The sequence below is a fragment of the Schistocerca americana genome, chromosome 1 (genome assembly GCF_021461395.2).
Source record: "Schistocerca americana isolate TAMUIC-IGC-003095 chromosome 1, iqSchAmer2.1, whole genome shotgun sequence".
NCBI lineage: Eukaryota > Metazoa > Arthropoda > Insecta > Orthoptera > Acrididae > Schistocerca > Schistocerca americana.
The window spans coordinates 1,205,738,955-1,205,755,512 of NC_060119.1; positions in this window are offsets into that span (position 1 = coordinate 1,205,738,955).

Sequence of the window (16,558 nt, forward strand, 5' to 3'; positions counted from 1 at the left end):
ATGCATTAACATCATTTCGTAGGTGATACAGTCTTTTGACTGCTTGTGGTACACACAAATATAAAACAGGAAACACTCTCCTGGGTGTGTAAGTATCGCATCGTACACTGTGAATTTCGGCCACGGCAGATCTTATTCCATTCGGTCCAGGCGAGACCATTCCGCACCGTGTTTCTGAAGGGAACTGCCTTCCTAAGCACCAGCAGCAGTTTATGTGGACAGGAAGCGGCAACGACGGCGGCTGCCTGTACCGAGTTCGCTAATACCTGCTGGACGCAGTAAAAGAAATCGTAACGGTGGGCTCCACGTGCGCTGCTGACTGGCTGATACCGGCCTCTCGTGATCCCCTCCCGTCCTCCCCCCACCCCTCCTGAACCCCCCTCCGACAGGGGGCGGAAAATTCCTGAGCACCCGGCCAGATAAGAGGATTTGGAGCCATCAATAGCGGACAAGCCAATAGGAAGGGAACGCCAATAAGTTGTTCTTGAGCCAATATCCTTGTTTATTACGGGCGGGTAGTATCGCGCGCCCCGTATCGCAGGCCTTTATCTACTGCCACCTATTTCTCGAGTGACTGAGCAATAAGGCCCTGCTCATCGTAAGTCTCCCGCCAGGCGCGCGGCCTTCGCGGCGAATCTGACCCTGAACTCGTGTACGGCGCGGTCCGTAATGACCACGTTGTCGACCGTACCTTAAGCCCTTCTGTAAAGGAAAAATGTGGGCAAGCGCTGTACCAACACTGTTGTCACCTGTCGTGCAAACTGCGGCCTCTACATTCACCGAAAATGCCTTAACTTATCTCTGGAATAGACCTTTTAAGCCAACTACTCTTTTCGTATACTGCTCTGAGTATAAGAAAGTCCGAGGGTGGAATTTTAATAGCAGCAACTATTTTTTTACAACCTAAACAAAAGAGATAAATCTTCCCATTGTGTGTAGCCCGTTGCCAACGAAATGCAACTCGTAAGATACCGTTAGCAGTGCCCCTTGCGTTGACAGTTCGAGTGGAGCTATTTATTGCGACGATTCCCTCTAACAGTTCTTAAGCGAATTCCCTCAAGTGCATCCTTCATCTCCGGAATGAAGGTAAAGTCACAATCGTTTAAGTCCGTTGAGTTGGTTAGATGGTACAGTACTTCCCGGCCAAATCGATCGAACAACTCAGTCAGCAACTTGCGACATATGAGCGAGGATTATCCTGCAAAATGCTGGGAGGGTTCCGCAATAAGTTTCACCCGTTCCTCCTCTAAGACATTCGTTTTTGGAACACAGCCTGCCACCCGTTTAGCGAAAGAAGTGACATTTTCTGCAGGAGTCGCCCATTATTTTGCACAATAATCTTCCTCGGGCGCATATAGCGGAAACTGTGAATCGTTTGTTAGATCGATGGGGCTGGGAAGTGCTGTACCACCCGCTAAACTCCCCACACGTACGAGCTAGTGGCTTTGATTCCTAAAATGGAGGAAGCACTTCATGACATTCACTTCAGAACTGTTGCAAATATTCCTCTGGTAATAATGTCGTGAGACGAGGGTCTCCCGTCAGGTAGACCGCTCGCCTGGTGCAAGTCTTTCGATTTGACGCCACTTCGGCGACTTGCGCGTCGATGGGAATGAAATGATGAGGATTAGAACAACACAACACTCAGTCCCTGAGCGGAGAAAATCTCCGACCCAGCCGGCAATCGAACCCGGGCCCTTAGGATTGACAGTCTGTCGCGCTGACCACTCAGCTACCGGGTGAGGACCCTCTGGTAATAGAATGCTCCTCTCAAATCATCGACACAACTGGCGCTGCTGAGGGTCTCCTACGATTCCTACGATTTCCACATCGTTGGCGACGGGTTATACACAGTGAGTGCTTTGAAGGGCAGTAACACTGTGACACATATGTCTATTTGGTATCGGTGTAAACAAATAATTACCACTACTAAATTTTCAACTCTCGCATACCTTCAGGAAAATGCCCTGAATAAGTGCTACTTCCTGAAAAAAAATTTATCCTAAGAAATGCTTTATAATGCAATCTGACCGTGTTTTAAAAGACATTTTCAATTCCCGGGTTCGATTCCCGGCGGGGTCAGGGATTTTCTCTGCCTCGTGATGACTGGGTGTTGTGTGATGTCCTTAGGTTAGTTAGGTTTAAGTAGTTCTAAGTTCTAGGGGACTGATGACCATAGATGTTAAGTCCCATAGTGCTCAGAGCCATTTAGACATATTCAAGCGCAGTTAGTGCTTACTTTGCATAACGATAAAAACTGAGTACTTCAATGAATTCTTTGATCGCAGCTACTCCTACTAAGTCCATACGCTGTTTCGAACGTATAGATGATAACCTTGTAAGTGGATAATGTTCAGCGAGCTTGAATGGTTCTGTCTCATCACCCAACACTTTTCTACAAAAAAGCCTGATATATGAAGATCCAAAAGCAACCACGTTCAAGAACGTGTGTTGGCAGCAAGCCGTCCCGGAGTCTCCACGCCGTTTTTACCTTAGAAAACTTTAATCATGTAAAGAATACCAAAAGGTTTCTGGTGATCTCAGTTTCGAAAAAGTTTATGCTGAACGCAGCTTGGGCTCGCATTGACTAGCATTTCTATTGAAGACAGAATACGGATGAGAGTTCTTACTCGAAGTACCGAACCCCGAACCCAAAATTCATACACTGCCACGTAAGCAGTCGTATTTTTAAACATGAAATCAGTGACGGTAGAACGTAAATAAATCACACAATCTTAAGTTCAATTGGTCATTATTTCGAATCAAAGCTTAACAGCCAATACAAGAAAGACTTTAGGCGTCCGTACGTGGTATACTGTGCCACCACATAAGAAAGGGCTGGACAAAGAAGACATCTAGATACATTAGAAAATTATGGAATGATTTAAATAAACGGCAACGTGCTACACTCAACACACCTACTATTCGAATGGATTGATGAAAACTCGATTCTGTATCACGTTGTCGAAAACTATACGTCTCACTGAACAAAGAGCGTTAAGTTTGAACATCACTAAAGCCACACTGAAGGTATGAAAATTCGGAATGTTAGTATTACCTCAAATATCAAAATGCCAGTCGCAATCTCGGCATTCTTTTGTAGTTCGTTGAATGAGAACGGCCATCAGAAAGCAGCTTCAAAGCAAGTTAACGCCACCAGTTGTTGATAGCAAAAACGAGGAGTTTATATCTGTGACATCTGTGACGGGAAAGCGAAAAATGTTAACAAGGCATACTAATTCAGCCATTACTTACAGGTAAATCCTTAACTCTTGCTATATTAAAATTATGAGAAAATATTATTATAGCGTTTATTGTAGAATATTTGAAGACAAGCAGCTGTATGTGTATGTGTGAAGTTATGGTTTATAGCAGATGACACAAGTATTGCAATAAATAGTATGTCGAGTGTATTTCTAGAAAGATCTGCTAATGATATTTTCATGGATATTAATCAATGGTTTAAAGCCAACTCACTGAGGTTGACAGTCTTTCATTCCATAATGTCATATCGTATAATATTTTGGGGTAACTCTTCAAGTCAAACAAAAGTTTTCAGAGTCGAAAAGCGTCTAATACATATTATTTGTGGAGTAAATTGACGGATGTCATGTAGAAATCTCTTCAAACAACTGGGTATAATAACTACTACCTCTCAGTATATTTACTCCTTAATGAAATTTGTCCTAAATAATATATCTCTTTTTCCAACAAACAGCTCAGTTCATACATACAACACCAGGAACAAAAGTGATCTGCACAAGGACTTAAAAGCACTTACTTTAGTTCAAAAAGGGGTCCACTACTCAGGAACACTCATCTTCAATAATTTGCCAGCAAACATAAAAAATTTAGTTACAAATAAAGATCAGTTTAAAAGGAGTCTGAAAGACTTACTAGTGGCCAACTCCTTCTACTCCATTGACAAATTTTTTAACATAAACAAATGATGTATTGTATATATTCATATTATTAGTGTTGTTATTTCAGCTATAAAAAAAATTTGACATGTTCCACATCCACGAGGATCTCCTCAGCACGGATCTATGGAACGAAAAACTAATCTAATCTAATCTTGTTCTTGTGCTCTGTTGTGTCACATATGGATATATTCATCAAAAATGGACAAATTTCGGTACATATCTTCTCTGACACACCAGACAAAAGTGCTCAGGACACAGCAAAGGAATCTCTAATTAAAAAATAGTGTAGATGTAATTGTAAATGGGCTGATGATTGCAGCATGCTGCCGAAGCGTAGTGTGCCAAAAAATACTGGTAAATAAATGCTACTAAAACTGAAAAATTATTTTGAAAATTTTATGGGACAGTCGCAGTCTGCATAATTACTTTTTGAAAATTGGAAATTTGTGGTAAGGTCTGATGGGACCAAATTGCTGAGGTCATCGGTCCCTAAGCTTACGCTCTACTTAACCTAACTTAAACTAACTTACGCTAAAGACGACACACACACCCATGCCCGAGGGAGGACTCGAACTTCCGGCTGGGGAAGCCACGCAGACCATGACAAGACGCCCCAGACCGCTCGGCTACCCTGCGCGGCTAATTACTTTTTACTTCCTCCTATTTTGTTTATATGTTTTGTATATGTATTTGTGAAATAACTCTGCAAACGATGTTGCTTGCTTTAAATTTTCGCATTTAGACGAGTGTATCGTATCCTAAAACCTCATATCTATTGCTGGACTAAATTTATTCGTGTGATATTTTTGTACTTCGGATGTTTTCTTGTCTCTCGGTGTTTCGTGTTTCGTCGTCTCTGTCTCGTAAGGTGCGGATGCCATTCTGCTGTGCTCATGATAAAGATTATTTTGTAAATGATCATTAAGTTTTCTTAATACAATATGACGTTGCAGTTATACTGCCTGTTATTTCTGACAAAAACCATGTCACATTTATGTGATTCATAATTTCCAGCAACTCACATTTCTCATGAAATTCGTCTTTTATGTACTATCTGGAAACAAAATACTAGGTTACACAATGAAGTGCTTTCAAAATGTGTGTAACCAATGGATTACTGTGAGATACACCGCCAGATAGAACCCAATATAAGGACTCTTCAAGTCCTCGTATAATGATTATTGCAAAACAGTGTTGGTCGCGAGCAGCATCATCAATGAAAGAGTTAAATTAACGCGACTCATTTCGGCACAACTCTGCGTTTCTAATGTTTCTTATATTTATAGCTGCACTAGATCTGTACAGAAAATAATCAGACTTGTTGCGAAAAACGATGTTATTCGTTGTCTCCTAAATAACGGCCTCACTTGTCCCAGAAGTGCCTCCATTTCGCTATGCAGTCCTGGAAAGCTTCTTCTTGAGTATTCTTCAGTTCACGTGCCGAATTCTAGTTAGTCTCAATAACAATGTCGAAATGAAATTGTCTCGGCACTGATTTTAATTTTGAAAACAAGGAAAAGTCATGTGGATCGGTGTCCCGATGGTAGACGAGTGGTGGAAGGCAAGTATCCCATTTTTGGCACAAGACACGTGAGCTGACAGAGCTGAGCGGGCAGGCGCATTGTCAGGGTGAAAGAACACATAACTGTTTTGTAACCAACGGTACGAATTTTCTCCCCCACAACCTTCAAAACACCTGTACAATAATGACGTGTGATACTTTGACTTTCAGGTTAGAGTTTTAAACACATAATTCCATCGGTTTAAAAAGCTGCGGTAATAACTACAACAGTGGACGAAGACCGTCGTTCTTTTTTTCTATCGGGAATAGTGACCTTTTGCTACCCCTCTATTCTGACTTCACCTTTGTAGCTATGTATCTATAAGCCCAATCCTCGCCTTCCGTGATGATCCGTTGCATCAGTTTTCCATCATACATTTATCACGGCTTATATTTTATAGACGTTCACTCAGTATTTCCTCTGTTCTTGGATTAATGAAGAAATTATGCTGTGACCCAAAACATGTGCACTTTTTCGGTTAACATCTTGAGTTGAACCGTTTGTGATTCCAGCGTATTCTGATTCCTGCCTGACAGTTAGCGACTGGTGCACACTAAACCCTTGATTTTCCGAGTGTGAGAATCTCTAACTGGAGTCAAAAGTTTTTCTGGTTGGGTCATCTTCAATTATTTCACGATCATTTATGAAATGGGAAAATCATTCTTTAACACGGCGTTCGACCTAGAGAATCCCTACGTAAATATGCTTCCAAAGTTCAGACGTTTACATAAATGTTTTCAGCACTCCCACGCAATTTTTTTACTGTAACGTTTCAGCATTTCCAAGCAAATTTTTTCATTAGATAGTTGATGTTAATAATCAGACACTCTAATATCCGCTTGTAACCTGACTACCTAAAGACAATAGAGGTTTAGGCAATCAAATATATAACTACGTGACGTCACTTGGGTGTGGTACCGTAAAGTGAATAGAAACTGTGTTTAAGTGTACTTCTGTTTGCAACCTTTCCATATCGACTGAATGTTTTTGGATAAATTCTAATTCTTTGTACGATATAAAACAGCAAGTACTTAGTTTAGCATTTTAAAAGCCTTTTGAAACATAAAAAGCTATTTACGTCTTCCTGGTCACTTCTTGTATTCGTTCTAGTATCACCTATAATGTTAAGATTACTTCCGTAATCCCTCTGCCTACCTACAAGGGAAGTGCTGTCCGTCTTAGATCAAGGAGTACCATAATGATGCTTTAACTTCGATTTTGTCAGTAACAGGCGATACGTATTAATTGTATATGAAGATGGTATCTGTTCTTTCGGACATGGCCGAAAGCACAGATATCTGGCCGAAAGCACAGATATCTTCTTCATATAGTTAAGGCTTTCATGGGATGGGTTCCTGTAGTCATGTCCTAGTTCATGAACCACGGGCAACGTATGAGTGGCCCGACAGTCGGGATACCAGTTACTTTGGAATAAGGCTGGGCATCTCGGACATATTCTGAGTCGTGGTCACCTTTGTGCTCATACGGCAAAGACTACCAAATCCACCGGTTAGTCCCTCAACCGTTAGGGGTAAAAGCCAATGGGACTCGGGGCAAGTAAGGCTAGCAACCTGCTCCCCTGGTACTTTAAATATGATGCTGGCAACAGTCAGAGCAAAATGCCTCGGACCTTTGGAGGTGACGGAGTCCCACCTCTAACTGACAAACCAGGGACTCCTAAGATACGACTTGGTAAACAAATGGTAATGAGATGGGGAGCTATTAATATCAATGGGGGCTACTCTGGGAAGAAGGTAGAGCTGGCAGAGGCTGCAATTAAGATGGGGCTGGACGTTTTAGCTGTTAGTGACATTCGGGTAAGGGGTGAGAAAGAAGAGGAAGTGGGAGAATACCAGGTCTACCTGTCAGGAGTCAAAGCAGGAATAGCACAATTGGATGTAGGGCTTTACATCAGGAGAGAAATGGAACTCAGCGTAGTTGCAATAACGTATGTAAACGAACGACTGATGTGGATAGATTTGACAGTGTCTAGCAAGAAAATTAGGATTGTGTCAGTATATTCTCATTTTGAAGGGACAGATCAAGATAAGATGGATAGTTTTTATGAGGCACTTAGTGATGTAGTTGTTAGAGTAAAGGACAAGGGCAGTGTTCTGTTCATGGGTGATTTTAATGCCAGGATTGGAAATCGAACAGAAGGGTATGAAAAGGTTATGGGTAAATTTGGAGAGGATATGGAGGCCAACAGGAAAGGGAAACAACTCTTGGATTTCTGTGCCAGTATGGGCTTAGTAATCACTAACTCCTTTTTTTAAACATAAGAACATTCACCGGTATACTTGGGAAGGCAGGGGAACCAGATCTGTCATTGACTATATAATAACAGATCAGGAATTCAGGAATGCTGTGAGGGACACACGTGTATTCAGGGGATTCTTTGATGACACTGATCATTATTTAATCTGCAGTGAAATTAGGATTGTGAGGCCGAAAGTGCAGCAGGTCAGGTCCATATGTAGGAGGATAAGAGTGGAGATACTTCAGGATAAGGAAATCAGGCACAAGTACATAACAGCGATCTCAGAAAGGTACCAGTTAGTTGAATGTAGTCAATTACAGTCATTGGAAATGGAATGGACAAGGTACAGGGACACAGTACTAAAAGTGGCTAAAGAATGTCTTGGAACAGTAGTGTGTAAAGGTAGGATGAAGCAAACAGCTTGGTGGAATGACACAGTCGAGGCAGCCTGTAAAAGGAAAAAGAAGGCGTATCAAAAATGGCTACATACTAGAACTCAGGTAGACAGAGAAAGTTATGTTAAAGAAAGAAACAAAGCCAAACATATAATTGCAGCATCCAAGAAGGAATCTTGGGAAGACTTTGGAAACATAGTATGAAGGCTTTCACGACCGGATGACATATCTTCTGGTAAACCTTGCGGGATGTAAGGTCGTGGTCCATGAAACTCTTCAGCTCCTAACGTTTCGTCCAGTGCTTCGCTGGACATCTTCAGAGGGGTGTTTCTCCTCCGGTGAGTCTTGCCGACTCACTGGAGGAGAAACACCCCTCTGAAGATGTCCAGCGAAGCACTGGACGAAACGTTAGGAGCTGAAGAGTTTCATGGACCACGACCTTACATCCCGCAAGGTTTACCAGAACTTTGGAAACAGGTTGCAGACTATGGGTCAGGCTGCTGGAAAACCATTCTGGAGTGTAATTAGCAGTCTTCGAAAGGGAGGTAAGAGGGAAATGACAAGTATTTTGGACAGGTCAGGAAAACTGCTGGTGAATCCTGTGGATTCCTTGGGCAGATGGAGGGAATATTTTGAAGAGTTGCTCAATGTAGGTGAAAATACGATCAGCAACGTTTCAGATTTCGATGTACAATGGGATAGGAATGATGATGGAAATAAGATCACATTTGAGGAAGTGGAGAAAATGGTCAATAGATTGCAGCGCAATAAAGCAGCTGGGGTGGATGAAATTAAGTCGGAACTCATCAAATACAGTGGAATGTCAGGTTTTAAATGGCTATACAGGATAACTGAAATGGCCTGGGAGTCGGGACAAAAGCAGTAATCACACCAATCTTTAAACATGGAAGCAGAAAAGATTGTAACAACTACAGAGGTATCTCTTTAATCAGCGTTGTGGGTAAAATCTTCTGAGGTATTGTTGAAAGGAAAGTGCGAGTATTAGTTGAGGACCAATTGGACGAAAATCAGTGTGGGTTTAGGCCCCTTAGAGGTTGTCAGGACCAGATCTTTAGCTTACGACAAATAATGGAGAAGTGTTATGGGTGGAACAGGGAATTGTATCTATGCTTTATTGATCTAGAAAAGGCATATGACCGGGTTCCTAGGAGGAAGTTATTGTCTGTTCTACGAGATTATGGAATAGGAGACCACCTTTTGCAAGCAAAAGGTCTTAACATAGATAGTCAGGCAGCAGTTAGAGCTGACGGTAAATTAAGTTCATGGATCAGAGTAGTTTCAGGAGTAAGACAAGGCTGCAACCTGTATCCACTGTTGTTCATATTATTTATGGATCATATGTTGAAAGCAATAGACTGGCTGGGTGAGATTAAGATATGTGAACACAAAATAAGCAGTCTTGCATATGCGGATGACTTAGTTGTGATGGCAGATTCGATTGAAAGTTTGCAAAGTAATATTCCAGAGCTAGATCAGAAATATAAGGACTATGGTATGAAGATTAGCATCTCCAAAAGGGAAGTAATGTCAGTGGGAAAGAAATATAAACGGATTGAGTGCCAAATAGGAGGAACAAAGTTAGAACAGGTGGACGGTTTCAAGTACTTAGGATGCATATTCTCACAGGATGGCAACATAGTGAAAGAACTGGAAGCGAGGTGTAGCAAAGCTAATGCAGTGAGCGCTCAGCTACGATCTACTCCCTTCTGCAAGAAGGAAGTCAGTACCAAGACTAAGTTATCTGTGCACCGTTCAATCTTTCGACCAGCTTTGTTGTATGGGAGCGAAAGCTGGGTGGATTCAGGTTACCTTATCAACAAGGTTGAGGTTACGGATATGAAAGTAGGTAGGATGATTGCAGGTACTAGTAGATGGGAACAATGGCAGGAGGGTGTCCACAATGAGGAAATCAAAGAAAAACTGGGAATGAGCTCTATAGATGTAGCAGTCATGGCGAACAGGCTTAGATGATGGGGTCATGTTACACGCATGGGAGAAGCAAGGTTACCCAAGAGAGTCATGGGTTCAGCAGTAGAGGGTAGGAGGAGTCGGGGCAGACCAAGGAGAAGGTACCTGGATTCGGTTAAGAATGCCTTGGAAGCAATAGGTTTAACATCAGAAGAGGCACCAATGTTAGCACTGAATAGGGGATCATGGAGGAATTTTATAAGGGGGCTATGCTCCAGACTGAACGCTGAAAGGCATAATTAGTCTTAAATGACGATGATGATGATGATGATAGTTAAGGCTAACCGGCCATTGACCTTCTTCTTCCGTGCGGATGCACACGTATTGCCCGAACTCTTACGGGACTCGGTAAGATTGTCTGCCGCGAGTAATGAGTGTAATGGGCAGGGACACTACGAATGTAGTGTGTGGACATTACATTGGGAATGTGAGTCTCACGGGGAGCGTGCAAGAGATAAGTCCCTGCAGTAGCATTATCCTCTGTGCCCTCGGGGGCTCAGATGGATGGAGCGTCTACCATGTCAGCAGGAGACCCCGTGTTCGAGTTCCGGTCGGGTCACACATATTCAGCTGTCGCCGTTGATGTATATAACGCCTGTCGACCACGTAGGGTCTTGATTTAACTATCATTTCATGTATTAATTGTGGTTGACAACATCAAAGAGCTCAAATCGACTACACGGCTACAGATTTGCTACAAGCTTTAGAATTACCTTACATTGTGCTTTGGTTACATTACTCGGCTCAAATTGTTTGCTTCAATTAATCACAAGCGCAACTAAATTACTTTATAGAATCATACAAACAGAAACAAAGAGTTAATCAGAAAATGGCCAAAGAAATAAATTCTCAGGCTCGGTTGTGTAAGCATACGAGCAAGAGGAAGCCAACTTTGAATTCAAAAATAATTACATAAAACATTTAGCAAATTAATTAAAAATGGAAATTCGTGAAATTAAATCATTACAACACTGCATTCAACAAATTATTCGAGTTGCGAAAACAACCAGCTACAGGCCGTCACTGTAGGCCAACACCGGCTGTCTGTGATCGGCTTTACACAATAGTTTACAACACAATGGGCAGGAATTTCTAAAACACATATAAAATAAGACAGTTACCACACACGAAATATATCTATAAAACACTGAGTTAACATAAAACCCGCTTTAAAAGATAACCCACAAGAGGTAGTGACCATAAGCGAGTTGTAATCAACAAATGGATAAATAACAAACATCGCTTGAGCCTTCACATATTGCTCAGATGTTCAGAAAGTAGCACGATCTTAAAAAAATTGACTGTAAAACGAATGAAACTTTAAACCAAGTCAGCGAGTGCAGCAATTAAAATTAACGGCTCAGTCTGGAATTTTAAACAGCTGCACTAACTTTTAGCCGCTCTATTCTCAAATAAATTTACGAGTACGCACAGTTGTGAATTAAATAAGCCAGAATATACTTTAAATTAATAGCAGACAAATAAAGCTGCACGCGGCTTGACACTGCTAATTTGCTACTTCAAAAGGAACAGTAAAATTTTTCAAAACCAATAACGCTGCAAAAGCGGCACAATGGGGTTCCATTACATTACACGGAAGCAAGTGCCTAAGCACTCATTATACCTAAAGCGTATCACTGATAATGTTAAGGGAGAGCACCACCTTCTACCGCTTATCTCATGTCGAAGGTAAGAAATCATTTACGTGTGAACAGGTTGATGGTCACTGTTACCAAAAGGCAGCGATATAGCCTCCACAAATACATGCCTCCCATGAGTCAGTTACTCAACAACTGCGAATGCTCGACAACCATGAAGACAGGAATTAGCAAACTCCTCCATTTATTTAAACTGAATCCAATAAACTCGTTTTACTTTGAATCGTGAACTCCAACGCACACAGCGGCTCTATCGGCCGGCCCCGTTTAAGGTCACAGTCGCATAGACACGGAGTACACCGTACCTCCGTACAGGTCTCACACCATAATCGGTCTCCTGTGACTTCATCAAGACAAATAAAAGCATCCGCGACTGGCCAAAACTTCAGTAGAAGCACAAGCAAGAGCACGCTGACAGACAATCTCCGACCGGGCCAATGTACCAACTTTGATGCTGCCTCTGGGTCACGGAGTCCCGGGTTTGATTTGTGGCGGGGTCGGTGATTTTCTCCGATCATTTCATCATCACTCGTTAACAGTGGCGAGACTGGACACTGAAAAGACTGGGAATTTGTACGGGCGATGACAACCACCCAGTTGGGCGCCCCATAAACCTCTTATCATCATCATCATCATCATCATGTACCAACTTTAACCCTTCCATAATTAAAATTTATGTTGCATATATTTCGAAAATAAAAGTTGTGACGTCGGCGTCTCTTTAGAGTTGACACAACTCGGTGCTGATGGTCGTCCCAGTCGGTATGACGTGGAACGGCAAACTCCTTGAGTGGTTTGGTCATATTTCAGATACCGTCTTTCGTGATTAATGTCAATATTTCGATAGAGCAGCGCGTCAGAATGTGTAGCCGCTCTTGCTTCTTCACTGATAAACGCGGCAATTGTTCCCATCGATGACGCGATGACTCGTTTGAGCTGAAATGATGACCACCAGTTTTCTTTTGTTGTGAGTCCGCGACAGACTTCCACCTTGCGCGAACTGGCTAACTGTGTTCTTCTTTTTATTATGCCCGGTTAGACAATGGATGTTGAATATTAATAATATAAAGTCTTGAATCTTCAATTCATCACCCAAGTCGTGGCCACATTATGGAATTGCGAGGATGTTAAGTTAATAAATTGTTGTTCCGTCGTCAAGACGTCGCTATGTCGCGTGTTCAATAACTACACGACGTAATTCCAGAGATAACATAGCAATGTTCAGAATGCGTCGTAATCTTCTGACAAATCGATGACTGTCCACTGTTAAATAACCGTGAATTCACTTTTCACTTCATAATATTCTAATAGTCAATTAACTGTCACTAATACACACGATAATGTCTGTTCACTTATGTAGGCGACACGAAGAATTAAAGTTTGATTCCAATTTTATTGTTTCTTGTAATTAATTGTATCTACGCTGAGCACGCACACCGATTTCTCATTCAGGGAATTGCTTCCGTTTGCATCAGTAATTCTGTCGTTGACGACAACTTCAGACAACTCGGCGCAATTGTACGTTCTTCGTGTTTGCGTTTGTCTGTTACCTACTCCAGACTAATAATTGTTTTTCTGTCGGCGTTCTTTCATTTTCAATGTCCTTGAATGTTCGTACTTATTCGGTATCACGAAGGCTAAGTCCCATCACAAATCTCACACGATTTAATTTCGTCGCGAATCTCCGTATCCCGTTATCTTGCTAACGGTAAAGATAACTTTGCTTTAGTATGACTTCTGAATAATACTCCAGTCTATATCGCAAAACTTTCAAACTTCCGATTAGCTTAAAACAATCTAGCAGTGCTTACATGCATGCTACTGTCGCAAAAGTACTAGAGAGCGACTGGATAGCAACTGAAGCTAATATTTCTTTTTTAGAGTTGCATTGTAGTCACTTCGAACTTATTTTTCGGTGCGGCTACAACTCTCTTCTATGGTAAATGTTGTATTTGGCCAATTTACCATCTGGGCTTTAAACTTCGTTATTAATTATTTTGCAATTCTTTCTACGATGTTTTTGTTGCGTATCCTATCATATTCTTTCATTCAGTCTCTATTTCATGATATATGTTATTATTCACAAGACATTCCTGTTGATCAAATTATCACAAGTGTAAACTTCCTGGCAGATCTCATTCTGGATCAGAAGTGTAAATTTTGTCGCCAGTAGCTGCCGTCACTGTCAGGATGACTAATTTTCCTACTTATTTTACAACAAAGGGTTGTTTATTAGGGTTTCTGTAATTGGGGTGTTATAAAGGTGAAAAACAGTCTTCCTTTGTGATCGATAGTGCACTGCCACTACACACACACACACATACACACACAAAATTTTAAAACTGGCTGACTGCGAAAACTAGTGAAGTGGAACACCTGTGCCCCACGAGCCTAAATACACCCATATTTTCATATGAGCCTAGGATTTTGCCCGCATCTCGTGGTCGCGCAGTAGCGTTCTCGCTTCCCACGCCCGGGTTCCCGGGTTCGATTCCCTGCGGGGTCAGGGATTTTCTCTGCCTCGTGATGGCTGGGTGTTGTGTGCTGTCCTTAGGTTAGTTAGGTTTAAGTAGTTCTAAGTTCTAGGGGACTGATGACCGTAGCAGTTAAGTCCCATAGTGCTGTGTCGGCACTTCTGTCGACACATCACATGGCGACGAAGATGTGATCACTTTGCCTTCAAAGTCCAAATTGCTCTCATCTGCGCAAAGAAATTATTCCCAGATAGAGAAAGAAGCTTTGGCTCTCATATTTGGTCTTACTAAGTGATTTCTTGTATGGTCGTCACTTTACCATCATCACAGACCACAAACCTTTGACATCGCTTTTTCATCCGAACAAGCCTGTACGTCCGCGTACAGCGCAGAAATTCATTCGCTGGTCTATTTTCCTCTCGCAGTACCGCTACGATATCTTGTATCGGTCCACTGCTAAGCACGGACACGCCGATGCGTTGTCCCGTTTGGCTGTTGCTGAGGATAGAGCATTCGCTTCTTCCGAACTTGCTTGCATGTTCATTGATTCGGAAACCGATGACGTGGTCGAATCGTTTCCGATTGATTTTCGTCGTGTAGCTACAGCCACAGCTGCTGACCCTGTCCTTGCTACCGTTTTGCGTTTTGTTGCTACGCAATGGCCTTTGTCAAAGTCTCGGATCGAGGATCCGTTGGTTCGCCGATTTTTTGCTCACAGGGAGAGACTTTTTGTTCGACGTGGTGTTTTGTTGTTGCGTTCTGATAATGATCAGTCCAGAGTCGTGGTCCCACGTTCGTTACAGTCCTCTGTTTTACGGCTTCTTCACCAAGGACATTGGGGTATAGTGCGAACGAAACAACTTGCTCGTCAGCACTGTACTTGGTTCGGAATCGATGCTGCGATTACGAATATGTGATCTTCTTGCATTGCGTGTGCCGAACAACAATCCGCACCGCCGCGGAAAGTCTTTGGATGGCCAAAAGCCACTTCCCCTTGGCAGCGCTTGCACATCGATTTTGCTGGTCCATTCTGGAATGCTCGGTGGTTGGTTCTGGTAGATGTCTTCAGTAATTTTCCTTTTGTTGTCCGGATGTCTTCCACGACATCATCTGCTACCACCCAAGCGTTGTCTGCTATCTTTTGCATTGAAGGTCTTCCGCAGACTATTGTTTCCGACAATGGCCCACAATTCATGTCCGCAGAATTTCAGTCATTCTGCCAGGCCAATGGTATTCAACATCTGACATCCGCGCCGTTTTCGCCTCAGTCAAACGGTGCTGCTGAACGATTGGTCCGGACTTTCAAGTCACAGATGTTGAAGTTGAAAGAGTCGCATTCTCGGGAGGACGCGTTGTTGCTCTTTTTGTCATCGTATCGCTCTCAGCCCCGAGATGGTCGCTCGCCGGGTGAGTTGCTCCACGGTCGTCCGCATCGAACCTTGATGTCTTTGCCGCACCCACCACATCAGGTTCCTGTGCAGCGACAGACTTCTGCTTTTGCTCCAGGCGACGTTGTATTCTATCGCAACTATCGATGTTCACGGCGTTGGCTCGCAGGGCGCATTCTTCGCTGCCTCGGCCGCGTTATGTATTTGGTTTTGGGGGCCTCTGGTGAGGTGCGTCGGCATCTCAATCAGCTGCGCCTCTGTCGTCGCACGGGTTCTGCCGCTCCTCGTCTGCTTTCAGCGACGGTGCCGTCCGGTCAGCGCCCTGGGGACCCATCTACTGGCTCGCCTCATCCCCAGGTGTTACCGACGATACCTTCCATTTTGCCCCATGGCGACGCGCCGCCGCAGCCGCCGCCGCCGCCGCCTGTTCTCCCGCCGGCGCCGCCCGCATTCGACGCTTCGCTGCAGCCGCCAAGCGCCTCCCTGGGTCACGCGCCGCCGATCGCTTCCCGTGACCAGCTGTCCTCCGCCATGGAACTCTTGCCCGCTCCGGACCACATGGCGTCCTCGCGCGTCGGAGACCCCGACGCAATGGAGGTCGACCCTTCGGCTCCTCCTGTCTCTTTACGGACGCATACACCGCATGTTGACGTGCACCCTGGACTAGGTTTTCAGGCGTTTCCTAGCTCCCCTCGGACCGAATGGCCGGGTGTGGGTGGCACAGCCTCGCCTGTTGTTAGGCTCCCCACCTCATCACATACGTCAACATGGGGTCCTCCCCACGGCGGGCGGAAGCCTTATCACACGACCGTTCGCCGATTTGCGGGGGAGGAATGTGGTGTCACCGCCAGACACCACACTTGCTAGGTGGTAGCTTTAAATCGGCCGCGGTCCATTAGTACATGTCGG